This window comes from Sarcophilus harrisii, chromosome 1 (assembly GCF_902635505.1).
Source record: "Sarcophilus harrisii chromosome 1, mSarHar1.11, whole genome shotgun sequence".
In the NCBI taxonomy this organism is placed as follows: Eukaryota; Metazoa; Chordata; class Mammalia; order Dasyuromorphia; family Dasyuridae; genus Sarcophilus; species Sarcophilus harrisii.
In genome coordinates, this window is record NC_045426.1 from 669,054,492 (window position 1) to 669,075,243 (window position 20,752).

At 35.5% G+C, this 20,752-nt stretch overlaps 1 non-coding gene across 1 annotated transcript; it reads left to right on the plus strand.

Moving 5' to 3' along the window:
- The first annotated feature begins 4,594 nt into the window (after positions 1-4,594).
- Positions 4,595-4,698, plus strand: LOC111718970. Its single transcript, XR_002769313.1, has one exon. It is a non-coding gene; the product is annotated as a U6 spliceosomal RNA (small nuclear RNA).
- Positions 4,699-20,752: the final 16,054 nt, after the last annotated feature.

Here is a 20,752-nt window from a genome sequence, read left to right on the forward strand (position 1 = left end):
CAGCTTTTAGCCAAGGTTTCCATTATAAAAAAAGGCAACTTGGGGCTTACTCCTTGCAGAAGGCCTAAAGTAGCTTGCTCAGCTGCAATCTTTTGCCCAATGAAATGATATTCTCTTTCAGCATTACCCCTTCTTTATCTTTCTCACCTATTTCCCTTACAATGTAGACCTTATTCACCTCTCTGTTGGGATTTCTCTGCTAGAAATATTCTCTCTCTCTCTCTCTCTCTCTCTCTCTCTCTCTCTCTCTGCCAGGACTCCTCCACTAGAAACTTTACTTCTCTGTTGGGATCTTGCCACCAAGGAATTCAGTCTTTCTATTCATGCATAGCAAAGGCTGACTTCCCAATGCCAATAATAAACTTTTTTTTGCCAGTCTAGCTTTTCAAGTTTGCAAATTCCTTTATGAAGGACTTCTGTGCCAACCAAAGGGGTTCCCATAACTCCCTGACCGAACCTCATCATTTGGCTCCCTGACCGAGAATCAAGGGGAGCTGAACCTCATCACTCTGACTACTTTTTAGAGAAGGATACAGGAAATTGTATTCTAGAATTTCAGAGATGGAAGGAACAACATAGAGCATTAGCCCAGTACTGGGTACATCATAAGCATATAATAAATACTTTTTCATTCATTAATTTTCCACTAATTTAGGTGGACCTGTATTGTATAGAAATTGTAAAATCATAGATATGGAGCTGGAGTGGACTACAAATACCACCTAATCTAACACTCTTGCATTACAAAAGAAGAACCTGAATCATGGAGATCAAGGTCACCTTTAACCAGGGTCACCCAGGTTCTAAGTGGTAAAGCTAGGATTCTAAGCCAGCTCCTCTGACTCCCTATCTTTCCACTAATCCATTTTATAGCATCCCTGAAAAGTGATCATCCAGTTTTCAATGATGGAGGACTATTTATTTCCAGAGGTGATCATTTCACATTAGCTCTTTTTAAGAAGTACTCCCTTAAACTTAACCAAGACCTGCCTCTCCAGTTCTCCCACTTCTTCATCATGGGGTCAAATCTAATTTCTTCTTTCTGTGATAACTCTTTAATTCCCTTTCCTTTCCTCCTCTAAAGTACTTTTGCTTGTCATTTTCCTCTTGAAGGGTCTTATCCTCTTTGTTCTCTCAATTGTCTTCTGACCCAACTGTTCCTGAAACAATATATTTTTTCTTTTGTTTTGCCCCTGTTCCTTCCCATTTCTTTAAAAGATTAAGGAGGCAACATGGTGAGATGATCAATAGATTCAGAGGGAGACTTTAAGAATCAGGATAAATCTAGGCTATTCCATTTACCACCTATAAGTATGATTACTCTGTCTCTCTGGACCCTAGTTCCCTGGGGTCTACAAAAGAAACTGAGTTATCCAGTTGTCTCTAAGATCTCTTTCCTGTCTCCGACTATGCTTCTATTATTCTTACTCACTATATTCAACACTGAGAGTCATTCCCACTTCTTTACTGATTCCTAACATTAAATGTTTTTTCTCTTTGTCCTTTGGATGGCCTCCAGACAAGGTAAGACCTCTAAAAGGGATTGCTTTATCTCTTTGGTTGGGCCAGATACTACTGTGTTTCATGATTCATTGGTACTCCTCCTCCAATATTACATCACCATCTCTCCAGCTACTAGTTTGAGTGACCTTCATCTATAACATTTCCAAGAAATAGCAATTCAATTCTTCTTAGCCTTCCCTCAACCCAGACTACTTTTGTTTGGTTTTTACATATAAATGCTCTTTTTATTCTCTCAATGGCCTTGTTTCCTTGGTGAAACATGCAAACTTTTATTAGTTTGTTGCCATAGAAGAAAGTCATAAAAAACTAGAAGCTGGGGAGATGGGGGAAAAAAACATATTCATATCTGGCCAGAGCAAAGGAGATGAGGCAATCCCCTTTTTCTTATCTTATCTGAAGGTCATTAAGAGAAAAAGGAAAATTTACTTAGGGCAACTGGGAGTTCCCTCAGATCCAGGTTCATGTTACTGTCAGGTTTGTCATTTTTCAAATTCATAGTTTTAAGGCCCCACCAATATGTCTCTTAATGCCAGATCAAAAAGATGGCACATTAACTCAATAAAAAGACATCCAATAGGAATAGAATAACAAAGTAATAATAAGAAATTGAGTCAGGTGTTAAATACTCTTGATGGCACTATCCTTAATTTCCAACTGACCCTTTATTCTCTTTAATGCAGAGGAAAAGTGACAAGTCAGTTCACTTACACATAGATGTAAGTGAAACTCATTATAGTAGCAGATGGGAACCACTAATTTCTTGATATACAACTGAAGAATTTTAAGAGAAATTGTTGCTGGCTTCTTTTTAGTAAAGCAGTTGTAATTTAGGGCAAGGGTGAGCAAACTTTTTCTGTAAAGAACTAGATAGTAAATAGCTTAGACTTTGCAGACTGAGAAGCAAATCATATATACTTACATAATGAGAAAAAAATTCCATGGAATTTTTATTGATGAAACTCAAAATATAATAATAGCAGCATATTTTTAATAATATAAAACCAATAAGAAAATGGAATAACTTTTATTTGTGTGAAATAACTTTTCATAGTCAGGAGCTATATGAGTAAAAGTGCAAAACACTTTCCACACAAATAAAGTCAGATCTAAACAATTGGAAAAATATCAAATGCTCTTGGATAGGTTAAGTAAATATAATAAAGATGACAACACTCCCTAAACTAATATATTTATTTAATACTATATCAATCAAACTCCCAAGAAACTATTTTATTCACCTAGAAAAAATAACAGCAAAATCCATCTGGGAGAACAAAAGGTCAAGAATTTCAAGGGAACTAAAGAAAAAAAAATCAAATGAAGGTGGCCTAGTTGTACCAGATATAAAACTATATTATAAAGCAGCAGTCATCAAAACCATTTGGTACTGGCTAAGAAATAGACTAGTTGGTCAGTGGAATAGGTTAGGTTCACAGGACAAAATGGTCAATAACTATAACAATCTAATGTTTGACAAACCCAAAGACCCTAGATTTTGGGAAAAGAATTCACTCTTTAACAAAAACTGCTGGGAAAATTGGAAATTAGAATGGTAGAAATGAAGCATTGAACCACACTTAACATAGTATACCAAGATAAGGTCAAAATGGGTTCATGACCTAGGCGTAAAGAATGAGATTATAAATAAAATTAGAAGAACACAGTATAATTTACCTTTCAGATCTGTGGAGGAGGAAGGAATTTGTGACCAAAAAAAAAAACAACAACAACAAAAAAAAAAAACTAGAGATCATTATTGATCACAAAATAGATAATTTTGATGATATTAAGTTTAAAAGTTTTTGCTCTCTCACACCTCTCATATTGGCTAAGATGATAGGAAAAGATAATGATGAATGTTGGAGGGGAGGTGGGAAAACTGGGACACTAATACATTATAATTTTTCTTTAAAATTAACCCTTGCATAACTTTTTGTTCCAAGTTTTTCCCTCTTTCCCCCATCCCCTCTCCTAGCTGACAGGTAGTCCAATATATGTTAAATATGTTGAAATACTTTGCGTGTATTTTGAAAATAAAAATATATTATTTTTTTCTGAAGCAATTGGGGTTAAGTGACTTGCCCAGGGTCACATACCTAGGGAGTGTTAAATGTTTGAGGTGAGATTTGAACTCAGGTCCTTCTGGCTTCAGAGGTGGTACTCTATCCACTGCTCCACCTAGCTGTTCCAAAAGCTATTATTATTTTTTTTTAAAGAAGTAAATCCATATTGCAAAATGATTTAATAGATTTTTCTCCTTGTCAATTTAGGTATACTACAATCTGATAACAAAGACTGCCTCATTTTCATCAGTATTTTTACTTTTTCTGCCTAAATTTCACCACTTATCCATAACCAAAAAAATTTTTTGTTCCAAGATATAAATATTGCTAATAATCTCTTAAATAAATGCTAGCTTTAGTTTATAAAAAATAAAATATAACATTTGATGTTCAAAGTTCACTTTTTTTTTCTTGTGTTACATTATGGTTATGTACTGGGACCAAAAAAAGAATGTGGCCATACATGTGACTCTTGGAATACTTTTGAGCTTTAACTGTATCACTGCAATTTCATAGTACAACGAGATGCAAGAAACAATGAACACATCACTCTCACAAGTACTTAACTCTGACTTTTTAGATTGAAAGCATCTGTAGACAGTACATAAATGAATGAGCATCATTGTGTTCCAATAAAACTTTATGGACACTGAAATTTGAATTTCATATAATTCTCATGAGCTATGAAATATTATTCTTTTAAAAAATTTTTTTCCACCATCTAAAAACATAAAAAAATTTCTTAGCTTATGGTCTATGCAAAAGTAGTCAGTAGGCTGGATTTGGTCCCTAGGCTATAATTTGCCAACTTTTAGTCTAGGGGAGCTATTTTCTCTCAGAGTTGCATATTAGTACATGCAGATCTCCTCAGTGCTACTGTCACCTCTTTTGACCGTGATAAGTGCTAGCACGACTTAGATGTGGATGTTGTGTTTTCTCATTTCTCTTAACTGACGCCTGCCATCTCATCTTACCAGACTCACTGTCCTTTAAAAATTCATGTATTAGTGTTTGCTTTGGCAGCACATAAACTAAAATTGGAATGATAACAGAGAAGATTAATGTGACCCCTACACAAGGATGAAGAAATTTAGAATTTGGGTTTGCTATCTCAGAAAATGTATGCATCAATGTTGACATTTCATTTTCCAACTTACCTGTAATATTGAGATGTTGTTATATGGATGATACAATTGTGATGTTATGGCTTTGAGGGTCAGACACCCAAGGTTTTCTTTCTTTTCTTTTTTGTAAATTCAAGCATCATGAAGCCATTTTTTTTCTTCATTCTAAAAGTTGCTAATACTGTAAACAAGGACATAATAAAAATTATTTAATATTGAAAAATCAATTATAATAATTCCATAAAAATTAAGATTTTAATATTAAAAATTAAAATTAAATTCATATATTGATAGTGCACTCAGCCAACAAAAGTGCATTCTAGATGATGCCTTGCTAAGAAGCTCATGTATACATTTCTAAAAAGTATAGTTCAGCAAATTTCCTCCATAAGATTCATTCCTTCAGGGCTTAGAGGAACCATGAGATATTTGGAGGTGTCTCTCTAAATCCAACAGCTTGAGCCCCTACCTGCTGTGTTCTACTTCATTACTGATTTTAGTGACTAACATTCCAGTTCCCTTTAACTATTTAATATCAACTTTAAAAAAATAAGTTTTGCCATCTATGGGAGGTGTGGGGGAGAGAGGAGGAAAAATTGGAACATAGGGTTTTGCAAGGGTCAGTGTTGAAAAATTATCCTTGCTGTTCTGTAAGAAATGACCAACAGGATGATTTCAGAAAGGCTTGGAGAGACTTACACGAACTGATGCTGAGTGAAATGAGCAGGACCAGGAGATCATTATATACTTCAACAACAATACTAGATGATGACCAGTTCTGATGGATCAGGCCATCCTCAGCAACGAGATCAACCAAATCATTTCTAATGGAGCAGTAATGAACTGAACTAGCTATACCCAGAAAAAGAACTCTGGGAGATGACTAAAAACCATTACATTGAATTCCCAATCCCTATATTTATGCCCACCTGCATTTTTGATTTCCTTCACAAGCTAATTGTACAATAATTCAGAGTCTGATTCTTTTTGTACAGCAAAATAATGTTTTGGTCATGTATACTTATTGTGTATCTAAGTTATATTTTAATATATTTAACATCTACTGGTCATCCTGCCATTTAGGGGAGGGGGTGGGGGGGTAAGAGGTGAAAAATTGGAACAAGAGGTTTGGCAATTGTTAATGCTGTAAAGTTACCCATGTATATATCCTATAAATAAAAGGCTATTAAATAAAAAAAAAAAAAAGAAAAAGAAAAATTATCCTTGCATATGTTTTGAAAATATACTGTAAGGTATCATTCTAGGCTTAATTTCTGACAGATTGTTTTCCAGTTTTCTGAATGTTTTTTGTCAAATATGGAGTTCTTTGCATTTCATGTTTGCTATTAGTTTTAAATAGATACTTTTTATGATATTTAAAAAGTCTCTCTGATTATACTTTATTAGGTGTTGAAAAAAATTTAAACAAAGTATTGTACTTTGTCATTTATTGAGATAATCATTTGTATTTGATTATTTTGTTTGTAAAATTATTAACTGATTGTTTTCTTAAATGTTGAACCATCCCTGCCTCTCTGGATGTCCAACTGGACTTCACCATTGTTTCCAATGATGGAAACTCATCTTCCTGCAAGATCATAACTCCTCAATACCTCCTTCCCCAGGGTGCCTCCCTCCCTCTTACTGGAGAAAGTAGAGGGTGGATAACATGGAGAATACCTCCCTCATCCTTCTTTTCAGGATGGGACCTGGGCAGGAACCCCCACCCCCACCCCACTCCCACATACTTTTCAGCTTCTAATTATATGTTGTTTCCTCCATTAGATTGTGAGCCTCTTAAAGACTGGGATTTTTTTTTTTTCTTTTCTTTGTTTTTTCACTGTTTAGTACTATACCTAGCACATAGAAGCCAAGTAATAAATGTTTACTGACTGACCAACTGACTGGTATAAATCTAACTTGGTTGTGATGAATGATTCCTTTGATAAATTGCCATTGTCTTTTTTTTTAAACAGGATTTTGTTCAAATTTTTGAATCTCCATTATTAATAATATTGGTTTATATTAATAATATGGTTTTTCTTCTATATTTTATCCTTCATTAGTTCAGACATTAAAACTATATTTTCTCATAAAAGGATTCTTATAGAGTGTTTCCTTTCTCAATTTTTAGAATAATTTCTATAATATGGGTACTAACTTTTTTCAAGTTTCATAAAAATTCTCCAGTGAATCCACCCTGATGAGTTTTTATATTTTGTAGTTCCTTTATAGCTAGTTCTATTTCTTTTTCTGAAACTAGATCTTTGCATGATCCTCTGTCATTTTGTTTATTTTGTATTTTTGAAAGTATTCTTTTGTTTCTTTGGTAGGCTCAGTTTTGTCAGCAAATAATATGTTCTGATTAAGGTAGGCTAGGTGGTGCAGTGGGCCTCTAGTTAGGAAGATCAGAGTTCAAATCCAGATACTCACAAATCTCAGATACTTAGCTATGAGACCCTCAGCAACTTACTTATCCACTGTTTGCCTCAACATCATCAACTGTAAAATAGCCTCTACCTCACAGGATTCTTCTGAAGATCAAATGAGACAATAATTATAAAAATACTAAGCATAGTGCCTGGCACAGAGTAGATGTTTAAAAAACACTTATTCTGGGGCAGCTAGGTGGTTGGTGCAGTGTGGATAGAGGACCAGCCCCAAAGTCAGAAGCACAGAAGTTCAAATCTGACCTCAGACACTTAACATTTCCAGCTTTGTGACACTGGGTAAGTCACATCCCCAATTGCCTCAGCAAAAAATAAAACAAAAAAACAAACTTGTTCCCTTCCCTGATTATTCTTTTTTTATTTCTTCTGATTTTGTTTATGTATTTACCTATTGTTTTATTTATTTTGTTTTCTTCACTCTTATGTTTGATTAGATTGACTACAGGTTTATCAATTTTATTAGTTTTTAAAAATAATTTGCTTGTAGTTTTATTTATCCTTGTTTGTTTTTTTATTCCATTTTGTCACTTTCTTTTCTAAGATTTAATATTCCCTTTTTTGTGTTTCTTTTAGCTTTATTTTCTATTATGTTGACTTTCTGATTTTTTTAATGCATATTCAGTTCGTTAATCCTCTCTTCTCCTATTTAGTTAATATATGTTTGTAGGGACAGTGTTTCTTCTTTTTATCTTCGGACTGCTTCAGTTGCGTGTTAGAAATTTTGATATGTGTTTCATCATTATCATTTTTCTTTTATATAATTACTAATTGTTTCTATGATTCATTCTTTTTTTTTTTTTAATTTAATAGCCTTTTATTTACAGGCTATATGCATGGGTAACTTTACAGCATTAACAATTGCCAAACCTCTTGTTCCAATTTTTCACCTCTTACCCCCCACCCCCTCCCCCAGATGGCAGGATGACCAGTAGATGTTAAATATATTAAAATATAAATTAGATACACAATAAGTATACATGACCAAACCGTTATTTTGCTGTACAAAAAGAATCAGACTCTGAAATATTGTACAATTAGTTTGTGAAGGAAATATGATTCATTCTTTAAATGAATTATTATTTAGGATTTCGTGGTGAAATCTCCACTTGAATTTGTGTCTTTTGTTAATAGTTCTTAATCATTGGTGTAAAGTCTATATTTGCTATTTCTGCCTTTGTATATTGGTTTGCAAAATATTCGTGTCATAATATATAGTCAATAAATTCCATGTATATGTATATTCCTTTGCTGTCTGATTTAAATGATGCCTAAGTCTTTTAGGTTTAGTTTCTCCAGCAATGTGGTCAATTCTATCTATCTCTATCTTTTTGTTTATCTTTCTGTTAGACTTATCCCAAACTGAGAAACATTGAAATCTCTCACTATTAGCTCAGTTAATATTTCCTTTACAAATTTAAATGTGTAAATGCTAAGGCATTTGAAGCATATAAGTTTAATATTGATATTAATTGATATTAAGTAATTGATAATAATTAATGAATATTGATATTGATATTAATTAACAAAATTAAATTGATATTAATTAATTAATTGATATAGTTTCCTTTAGCATAATATAATGCCTTTGTTTATCTCTTTTTGTATTTTGAATGTTTTTGCTTTATCTGATAGCATGATCACAACTCTTGCTTTTTTGGATTCACTTGTTGCATAGTAAAACATTTTCCCCCAGTCTTTTATTTTTATTCTCTGAATCTTTGTTTTTAAGAATATATTTCTTATACGCAACAGATTGTAGGGTTATGTTTTCTTAATCAAATTGTGTGGGACAATGAACCCAAATTAAAATCAAAGACTCTCAGAGTAAGAAAAGCAAAAAGGACTTTATTATGATCTTGCAAGAAAGGGCAACTGCCAGCAGACAAGGTGTCAACAGAGGAATGCAAAATGCAAAGTGCAAACATAGGGTTTTATATACCTTAACCAGAAGCCCTACCCCACCCTCTGAACTTTTCTCACATTGGCTGAAGAGTTCTAATTTACGTAGAGATTAAATATAGACTCTAGCACATATTTTACCATATTAAGTACTTAAATGCTAATGAAAAGGTGTATTTGTGGGGGAGAGACAGGAGAGAAATGTTTGTTTATCTAAGACAATTAAACACCTGCAGTTTTTAACAATAGCTCAATTTGTTATTTCAAAGTCTCAAGTACCAATTAGGCATAAGTGGAAGCCACATCCTTATGTGAGGTCTTCACTCAGTTTATACCATTAAAAGTTGTCACTCTTTTTCCTTCTATTGAATTATTTAATCTAGTCACATTTGAAATTGAGTTAAGTTTATATCTTCAAAAAAAAGAAAAGAAAAGAAAGCTTTAAGAGGCAGCTAGATGATGCAGTGGATAAAGTACCAGCCCTGAAGTCAGGAGGACCCCAGTTCAAATTGGATCTCAGACACTTAACACTTCCTGACTGTGTGACCCTAGGCAAGTCACTTAATCCCAATTGCCTCAGGAATCCCAATTGCCTCTATTTGTCTCTGATATTGTCCTTCCCCACACTTATGATTTTTATTTCTTCCTCTGCAATCACAGTATTATATCTCTATAGTTATTTAGCATAAACTTTGTTAATGTGGTTCTATTCTCATTGCTGTCACACTCCTGCCCCTCAATTCTGCTCCCCTATATGCTACTCCTTCCCCTGTTTTGGAATTTTAAAAAATTAATTCTTTTTTATTCTGTCATTGTTTTCTGGTTATTTAATTTTCCCCCTCTAGTTTTCTTATCAGTGAAATAGTCAGATTTTTCCTGTCTTAATTTTTTTTGTCAGTGTTGAGGTTGGGAAGGGGACCCAAAAATTTGGGGTCATAGGTGTCTCAAAAGAATTTGCAGGCTTGAACAGGTTCCAAGTCAAAGGGCAAAGTTTATTGTAATTTAACACAATTACAAGTGGACTGAATTCTAAGAGAATTCAGCAGAAAAAATGAAGCCAGGAGAGACTTTTATCCAGCTTTCTATCATTGACATGCTAATTCTATGGCTCAAGGGTAGGACTAGAGAGTAGTCTCCAGAATTTGGTCTTGCTGACCAACAGATTAGCACTGTTCTGTGCTGGATTAGCATTAGTCTATAGGATTATCCTGAGGCCGGAAGCTATCTGATAGTCAGCAATGAATTGAGGAGTATCAAACAGATTGGCAGAACAATAGCATTCCTAGGTTGGGTGTGTGTGGGGCAAAACCAGAGAACTACAGAATCAAATAGATTGCCACAACAGAAGCCGCAAGGTCAGGATGAGGTAATATGATCTTGTGGTCCCCTGATTTTTTTTTTTGGGGGGGAGGCTTCTATTCTAACAACAAATCAGTAATCCTAAATCTTCTGGTTTTGGAGTCTGCCTCAGGGACTTCCCACTCTCCCAGTCTAAGAGCAACAATCTGTCTGATTCTGAATAGACCACTCCTCAATTCATTGCTGACTGCCAGATAACTTCTGGTCTCCTCAAAATAATCCCAGGGACTAAACGCTTGAGACAATAGTGATAATCTATTGGTCAGTGATCACCAAATTCCAGAGACCACTCCAGAGCCATAGAATTAGCATGTTAATGATTAAAAGCTGAATACATGTGTCTCCTTGCTTTTGTTTCTCTGAAGAATTCCCAGAATTTCAGTCTGCTTATAATAACATTAAAATTACAATAAATTTTGCCCCTTGGTTAAGGAAATGGGTTCAAACCTGCAAAGTCTTTTGAGACATCTCACTGGTCTATGACCCTAAACTTTTGGGGTCCCCTTCCCAACTTTAACAAGAGGACCCCAAAACCACCACTATATTTCCCTAGAAACTATATCATATCATTAGTTTTTGAAATTTCAATTTCTGTACCTATTAATATATTTTCAAAAATCATTCAACCCTGAGAGACTTAAGCAGGGAACTCATAGCTAACAAGGATTTGCAAACAGAATAACCTGTGTATACAGTATTAAAGGGGAAACAAAGGCAGATAAGGGGGGTGAGGACACTGGATGGGCAGACAAACCATAATTCCAGGAAAGGATCATAACTTAGTCCTGACAGGATAAGGAGCAAGATAAGAAGGTCAGGGCAGGAGACAGCAAGGCGAGGGACAATACTCAAAAAGAAGGGGAATTATTCCAGTAAGGATTGAGATAAGGCACCTGCAGTTTTATGACTCAATGGTATTTCAAGGCTTCTTTTCTGACTCAATTTTCCCAGTCCTAATGGCAAAGAAAAAGATGGGGTTATAATAATTTTATTCAGGGCATAATATTTATACTTATTTTCTGTATTCCTCATAAAATTAAAACTTTGGGGCTCCCTATCTTTGATTCTCCCTTTTGAATTATTGCTATTCTTGTCTTACAGACTTTGCCTTCTGGTTCCCTTTGTTTGGATATGCCTTATTCTTAGGCAAATACCAATTATTGCAGCTGACAAAGAAAATATTGCCTCACAGTAAATTTTTCCTGTGTCCCTGATTAACTGTTCAGTGTTGATTTTCCCCCTCCCCTAGGTCATTTAAAGATCTCTTCCCTGGGTCCATATCCTCCCACTTTTCTGGGTGTCAGTTGCCCCTAAGACTTGTTATTCCCACTTCTCTTGAGGCTGGATGACTAAGCTCTTTAAACACCAAATAAAATACATTTTAAGGTCATCCTCTCCTTTCACAGACTATCTTTCTTCTCCCATAGGATTCATCAACAATACTCCCTTTCACCAGCAAAACAAGATTTCCCCCTTTTTTTCCCTCCTTTTTCAATCCCTCCCTTTACCTCCTCAACCACTCTATTGTAGGTTCTTTTTTTTTCCTGAGAGACTTTTGAGGGGTGAGGATACTTTAACAGTGATGGGGGTCCTAGCAAGTTTTTGCGAAAGGAATCTCCCAATCTCCAAGCAAGGTCTTTGGCAGAAATGGGTTTATTATCACTGAGCAGCTCTCTCTCAGTGGGCTAGTTCCTTATTAGGAATTAGCAAAAGTTTGGGTACAGAGTCTTGTTTTTTATTTAGCCTTCTATGGCTCAGGGCTAGGGAGTGATCTCCAGATGATTTGAGGGACTAATCAATACTGGGTGGCAATTATGCCCCAGGCCAAAATCTCCAAATGAATTGTAGGTGGGGATTACTATGGGAGTTCTCCCTGGGAATCAAGTAGGAGGATGAGGATGCTCCCAAAATTTGGGAGGGGTTGAGATTTAGGGTTTTTCCAACCCAAGTCCACCCCCTCCCCACCAAAGATCGGGGGACACAGTTCCTATTTCATCAAGACTATATGAATTATTGTTAGTCTCTGACATGATTAAGGTAAATTCTATTCTCTTCCATCTTCTTCCTCCTTTTCCTTTTTAATGCACAGTTCCATTTTGAAATTTGGTCTCACAAAAAAATATTGATTCACCTGTGAGGGGCGGGATAGTGTTGTTCTTATTTCTTCCTCATCACTTCTGTTGATTTCTGCTTTCACTCTTGGCTGCTTGTGTAAATTTTAAAAGAAGTTGCCTAACAGTATCGCTCTTGTTTTATTGTTGTTGTTGCTGTTATTCTTGGTTGCTGCATTTATTTATTCTTCTGGTACTTCTGTTGTCTGAGATGTATGAAAAGCAAACAATCTCTTTGGGTCTGGTTTCCTTTTTAAGAATGTTTAGAATTTCCTTTTATTATTGAACATCCATCTTTTTCTGTTCAGATTTGTAGAGTAGGTCATCTTGGGCTGTATTTTGAGATGCATTGCTCTTTGAAACACATTCCATTTTATCCTTCATTTTTTCTGGTGTTTGCAGAATAGTTTTGTGTTATTAAAATTCTCTTTCTTTTATATTTGAAAGTCATTCTCCTGTCACTTGCAGAATTGGTTGTTTCTTATTGGAATGTCAAGTTTAATCATGATATGTCTTGAACCTGGCAGTCTCAAATTTCTTTCTGGAGGTGATCTAGGGATTCTTACAATTGGTACTTTGTTTTCTGTGTTCAAAAATTCAAGACAATTTTCTTATATAGTTCCTTACATTATAGTGTACAGATTTTGTTTTGGGAAGGAATTTTTTGTCTCTATGCATACTATCTTTGAGATCATTATGTTTTGCTTATATGGATAACATACTTTAGTGTTTTAGTGTTACTGCTTTTTTGCTTCTCTTTTTAGGTCATAACATTCTGCTCTTACCATTCTTATTTTTCTTTTAAACCATTTAGAAACAGTAAACTGTGATTTTAGGCTCTCCTCAAAATCCACAGGGTCCTCTGCCTCATCAAATGTTGAACAATTTTCCTTTATTTTGCAGTACTTACTCATAGATGCTTGAATATATTTACTTGATTGGGAGGTTATATTTCTTTCAGCTATTAATATCTTTCCTTGTTCTATCGGCTTATGCTCTACATCTTGGGGTTATTTTGGATTTTTTTCCTACTGAGATCTTTAGTAATTTCATCCTTTTTTCCTCTGACTTTTTTCCTTTGATGATTTTCTGACTGCTTCTTCTTTCATGATAATTTGCCCTGGAGGCTGAATCTCACAGCATTTTAACCTCCTCTGACACACACCAGTTCACAGTTAGTAGACTAGATGTCTGCCTGATAGTGACTTCTGGAAGGACAAAAATGGCTTCATAAGGATGCTGGCTATTTCTTTCAGGTTTAGTGGAGTACTCCACAGTTCCCTACACATTCTCTCTGTTCTCCATTCTCTGTTCCTCAATTCTTTCTCATTTCTCTGACTTGAACAGCAAATTTCTAGGTTTAGAGTTTGGCTCTTCAGAGCACTGGATGTGTGGTGAATTGGGGGGGGGGTGCAGAGTGGTGTGTTGAATGGGTCAGCTTGTTGCTCATGAGCAGTGGGGGGAAATATGCCGAGTAAGGAGAAGTTAGACATTACTTCATAAAGTATCTGCCTTGTTTAGGTCCATCCTGTCCTACACCATGGAGACACTCAATTATTTTTTAATGCTGATGCATAAATATCACTTTTTATTCCTCAGGATAGAGCTGGAGACAAAACCCAGATGTTTTGAATGATAATATAGTGTTCTCCTGATCTTTTAAAACTCAAAAGTTTAGAGTTTTTGAATCTCTTCTTGTGTTTACAAGTCTCATTTTGGTGTGAGTGGGATAGTGTTCTAATGAACTACTTCTATGTTTTACATTGTCTGTAAATATTTTCAGTTCAATTCAATCATTTTTCAGTGATTTTTGATTCTTTGTAATCCCATTTGGAGTTTTCTTGGCAAAAATACTGATGCGGTTTACCATCTCCTGCTCCAACTCATTTTACAGATGAGGAACTGAGATAAAAAAAAGGTTAACAAATGACTTGCCCAGAATTACAGGTAGTGAGTGAAGTTAGATTTGAACTCAGGAAGATAAACCTTTATGACTCCAAGCCCAAGGTTCTATCTGATGTGCCACATAACTGTTGCACATGTATGAGTGTGTGTGCCTTGTAGCTTATTCATTTTTCATAGAGCAGAAACTAAAGGATGTCCCATTCTTGAGATTCATATAGTACATTGTATGCTTATATGGAAATTAGGGAGGCTTTTACTCACTTTGAAGAAATTCCTTAGATATGAACCATATCTAAGCTTTATTTAGGTGATTTCCTAGAGTTTTGCTCTGGCATGGAGATAGAACAAAAGAGTAAGGCCCCCAGGAACAAACCTCATCCATGTGATCCCATAGCCTTCTGAGAATTTCTAAGAGACATTTAAGTGTTACCTCTGTGTGGGATAGTGAGCCTTACCCAAATTAAAATCAGAGACTTTTGAGGTTAAAAAAAAAAAGCAAAAAAAAGGATTTATTATGATTTTGCAAGAAAGGGCAACTTCTGACAGACAAGGTGTCAGTAGAGGAGTGCAAAGCACAAACTGAAAAACTCAAGTCCCTCTTTTTCCATTGTCTGGGGAAGTCCAGGTTTACACTCTAAATACAGAAATCTATCCCAGAAACAAAAGAATAAATAACAAATTCTTAATTAAAATTTCCCTAGAGAACTTCTATACAAGCAGATATTCTTGGATGAGAGAGTTCTATTAGCTGAATTCCCAAAGTCATCATTACCTTTTTAAAAAGTACTTAAATGCTAATTAAGAGGTGTGTGGAGGGGAACAGGACAGGAAATATTCATCCAAAACAATTGAACACCTGCAGCTTTTCAGCTATGTAAAACTTGTTATTGCAAAGTCTCAAGTCACAGTTAGGTTATAGTTCAAGACCACATGAGGTCTTCACTGTTTATCCCATTCACCTAGGTCACAGGTGACATTTAAAAATATGTTTTGCTGATGTCTTTTTTTCTTTATATCATAGTCAATTAATCTGTTGCTTTTCTCCTAACAATTGAAACATCCCTTATAATAAAGAAAAAGTCAAGTAAAAAAAAATCCAGTATAGTGTGCAGATTTCATAATTTGTACAACATTCTGCCCTTGTATTTATCCGATTTTCTGTCACAATGAAAACATTTACTTCATTATATATTTTCTCTTAAACTTTCACTGTTTTTTAAGTTACTCAGTTAAAATTTCTTTTAATTATCTTTTTATTTACATTTGCTCTGCATGTATCTTATATTCACCTAAACCAAATGTTGTCTTACCCATTAGAAAATAAGCTCCTTGAGAGTAGATAATAATTTGTATTTTGGGGGGGCTATCTTTTTATTATTGGAACTTAGCATACTGTTTGACAAATAGGAGGTACTTAATAAATGCTTGTTGACTGATATATTCTTGTTAAGGTGGAAGACACTCCAACAATATTAGGGAATCCAGTTCAGTGTCACAGGTATGATGAAAGAATTCACAAACTCTGTTTCCAAGTTAAAGAGCAAAGATTTATCATGCTGCTGATAGTGGGCAAAATTCCTAGGAAATTTTAGCAAAGAGCCAAAGGCAAGAAGATAATTTTATAGGAAAGAAAAACAAAAATCAGGTTCAAATCATTGATAAACTAATTTTATGTTTTAGAGGTACAATTGAGGAGTGGTAGAGGTAGGTTGTACCCATTATTGAATTCTATAGCTTCTTGAAGAGAATTGAATAGAGGTGGAAAGGTTCGTGGAGCAGTTCCTTTCATTGAATTCTATAGCTTACTGACCAACAGACTCTTCTCTGACAGACAAATAATGATTTGTGGCACTCCCAAGGTCAGGTAGCCTTAGGATTTCTCAGAAATTGCTACATTCTCCTGGAGCTACATCTCATCATTTTTTTCTTGGTTCTCTTTATTCCACACTGCATCAATTTAAACAAAAATTTCCATGCTTCTCTAAATTCTCTATCTTCATTTCTCACTGCACAGTAATATTTCCTTACATTCATATGGATTACCATATTATCAAGCACATTTAGGATAGGAGCAGATGGACTGGACCTGATAAGTTGTGTCAGCAAGTCAAATCAACCAACATTTATTAAATATTTATTCCATGCTAGGCACTGGGCTAGGCAATAAAGATGAAGATAAAGCAAAAAAAAAAAAATTTCCTACCCTCAAAAAATACATATTCTAATGAAGATTGGAGAAGGGAGGAGAGGAAACACAATAGAGAGAGTTAAAAGGAAGTCAGGAAATAGGTATTACTGTGGGGGCAGGGTGGTGACATTCAGAAAATAAAGGATGACTGGTCTGAGCCCTTTTTAAAATGGAGGTTCTAGGAGGAGCTCATAAATGGGAAAAGTAGCCTCGGGGGTTCAGAGAGAAAGCAGTTGAGGTGACAGTTTTTTCATCCATCTCCATATCAGTGGGTACTCACAGAATCATAGAATTTTGAGTATTGGAAGGGATCTGGGTGGTCATCTAATACAAACCATACATGGTAGTAACCCATTCTAGAACATATACCACAAATGGTCCTTCATCCCCCTGCTTCATTCCCCAAAGTCCCTTAAGGAAGGGGAATCTATAACCTCTTGAGATAGTCCTGAAGAAGGGACCCTGAAACTCTTAAAAATTCTTGAAGGAGAAAATCTCCAACTCTGCCTTAGTGAGGGACCACGACCGAGGGAAACAAGACAGTTTCATTCTGTTATCTATGTGGGGCTGATTCAATCCTGAGCAAAAGAATTCCAAACCTATTCAATTAGAGATCTTCTATTCAATTTTGTTCAAATTCCAGCTCAGGCCGAAACCCAGCCTGTAGATGAGCCAACTTGGGACTCTACCCACTAGCCCCCACAGGGTCTGACCTGCTCAGGCTGTCCCAGCCCCCACCAAGACACCCAATATAATAGCTTTCATCAACTAAAGTCTTTGCAGATGGACCTTGATAGCTCCCTTTGCTGCCAGGACCTTCTGTCCATTGAGAACTGCATTCTCAGTGCAAAATTCCATTTTCCATAGACCTGCTATTATAGAAGTCAGCCTCTGGGTAAACTGATTTCTATCTAACAATAAACTTTCATTTTTCAACTAATAATTCGGGAATGAGTGAATTCTTTCATTCCTAAATCCTGCGGCTGATTTAAAGGGGATTCTTAACAAGTCTCTTATAGCCCCTAATCTAGACCACTCAAACAGCATTAGTCCATTCTGCTTTGGAACAACTTTACTTGTTAAGAAGTTTGTCTAGACATTAAATCTCAATTTATCTCATTATAACTTCTATTCATTGTCCCTTTTTCTGTCCATTAGAACCAAATAGAACAAGTTTAATCTCTCTTCCATATATTAGCATTTGAACGCTTAAATACAGCTATCATGCCTCCAAATATTCTCTTCTCAAGGATGAATATACTCTATCCCTTCCACTGATTCTCAAATAGTGATATAAATTGTGTCCCATTTAATCTCGGAGTAGGGGGGACTGATGTAAACTGTGCCCTTTTTTGGGGGGAGGGGTTGGAAAGGAACCTTTGGGGGAAAGGGTGCACCTGACTCTCAAACCCTCCTGGCCTCTGGGAGGGGCACACCTTTCCCAGACAACTCCCCAAATAAGTAATCTTATTCATTTTTGAATTGAATTGAATTGAAAATCAGTCTCTCAGATTCACCCAGAGATTGGCCCCTGACCCAGATCTCAGAAGGCTAATAAAAGACGACTTTGAACCCCGAAGCTTTGCTAAATGCCCTTATGGACTGGGCCCACGGATGGAGATATTTTCTTCTCAGTGTAAATCCACCTTTGTTAAATTCCTAATCAAGAGTTTGCCTGCTAAGAAAGCTGTCTTCTTAAGGTACTGTTTTCTTAGCATAAATAAATCCATTCTTTGCTACAAAACTTGTGCCTGTATTCACTGGTGTTTATGAATTCTTTCGCAAATACTGCCACCAGCCAAAGAGGATCCCATTGCTATTAGGGGATCCCTTATCCTCAAATCTCATACCTCAACAATAGCATGGACTTAGATCTTTTTAATATACTGCTTCCACTGGACCCTCTCTGACTTATCAATGTCAACTCTGATATCCAGAAATGAACGCAATATTCTATATAAGATGTGACAAGATCAAAGCTCATGAGGAAAATCTTCTTAACCCTAGGAAGGAGCCTAAAATTACAATGACAATAATTTATGGTCTTCATATCACACTGTTGATTCATATGGAACATGCAGTCCTCCTCTATATCATTTTCAGCCAAACTGCCATTTAAATATGCCTCCTCCATCTTATATTTAATAGCTTTTTTTAACCCAAGTATAAAATTTTATTTAATGTAAAACATTATCCCTATTGAATTTCATCTTATTAGATTTAGTCCAATGCTCCAGTCTGTCAAGCTCTTTTATATCCTAACACTGTCATTCACTATTTTAGTTTCTTCTCCTCAGTTTGGTGTTGTGAAGGATAGAAATCCTATCCAAAAATGATTACTCAGAGACCTCTCAAAGTAAAAAGCAGAAAAGTTGTTTATTTAATTAATTCTCATGAGAATGAGCAGTTCCACCGCGAGGAGGGAAAGAGAGCTCACGGTAGAAGGGCTAAAGAAGGGGATAAGGTATACAGTCTTTATAGGGTCTTTTAGATTACATCATGTGTTTGAGGAACATTAAGAGGTAGGTGCCCCCCCCTTTTTTATTGGATGTTATTCGTACCAAAAACAGCAGACTCCTAGTTCCGGGAGGAACCACACATCAAGCAACCATTTGTTTAAACATCAATGGTTTGAACAGCAATAAACGCCATCATTCTAGGTTGGATACATCCTTTGAAATTCTTCACTTATCTTTACTGCAGAAAGCTGCTGGAAGTTCTTCAATTACACACACACACACACACAGTGTTATCTATAAAATCTAATGAGCAAATCATCACTACCTTTATCTAAGTCATTCATAATAATTAATCTTGTGCCACTTTCAGATATAAACAGTTTAGCTTACAGAAAAACCTATGCCTAAAGCCCCCAAGTGGGAATTGTATGTGTTGGGGGCAGACTGTGTCCCTAGTTTATGGGTGGAATGTTATGTTCTTATTATTCTGACTTTGCCTTTGTTTAGTATGTAATTCTGATTGAGTTAATGGAATACAGCCAACTAAACTGGCCAAATGGAAAGCATTCCAGTGGGGGGCTCAAGATTTATGTATACAGTAGTAGATGGGTTTTCTCTCCATTAGGGTTACTCCTAAAATGCAAAAAGAAAGTGAGTTTTACTAATGGACAATTCCTCTAGGAATCCTATTTGGCTACATGAAATCAACAGAGGAAGGGACGTCAAATGCTGCACCTATACTATAATAATAATAGCTCTATATCTGTAGGGATAATTAAATTGGTTGAATTGGCTATGCTAGAGAGCACACACCCAGGTCAGTTCTAAGGATTCTAAGAAAGACAGTTCAATCCGATCTACTGAATACTTTAAAATTTGCAATGCACTTTACACATCTTACTTAATTTGATAGATAAAATGATAAACAAAAAATGATAAAGCATAGATACCCGGGAGACTTTACTTACGTCCTCCCAAATCATTGACATTGAATCATTAAAAACTACTCTGAGGTTAGCCATCCAACCAATTCTGAATCTAACTAATTGTATTTTCATTTAGTCTATATCTTCTCTTCAAAAATAGTATCTTTGATAAAATGTAAGTTAACTATATCCATAATTATATGGCTATCTATCTCATCTACCAGTTTAGTTAAGCTATAGAAAAGGTAATAAGATTAGTGATTTAGACGTCATAAAGCCAGACAAGTGCCCCCTCTGGACTGTTTCCCCAACTCACATTCACAAGTTGGGTTCTTTGAGAGGAATAAATACCACAGTTTTAGGGTACTTTGTGGGTTCAAAATCCTAAAACCATAGCTCACAAACTCACACTAGTGCATTTATATTTAATGATCAGCCAGTTGACACAATTAGCTTAAAATAAAGGTATTTACTAAAATAGCACAACATAGACACTGGTCATAAACCATTCCTTTCATAAAACAGGGGTTTATGTCCCTCCAAACACTGCACAGATATGGCCAAGGAAAATCACATATCAGCACCACAGGACTCCAATATCTTTTTTTTGGTGATTTACTCATAATGTTCCCTTTATGTTCAGTATCTATTTTGGGCATATTGCTTCACTGGGTTCCTCTCTATATCTCAACTCATATTCTTAACCGTACTCTGGTCTTGCTATCTGCTGGGTAGATCACTCAC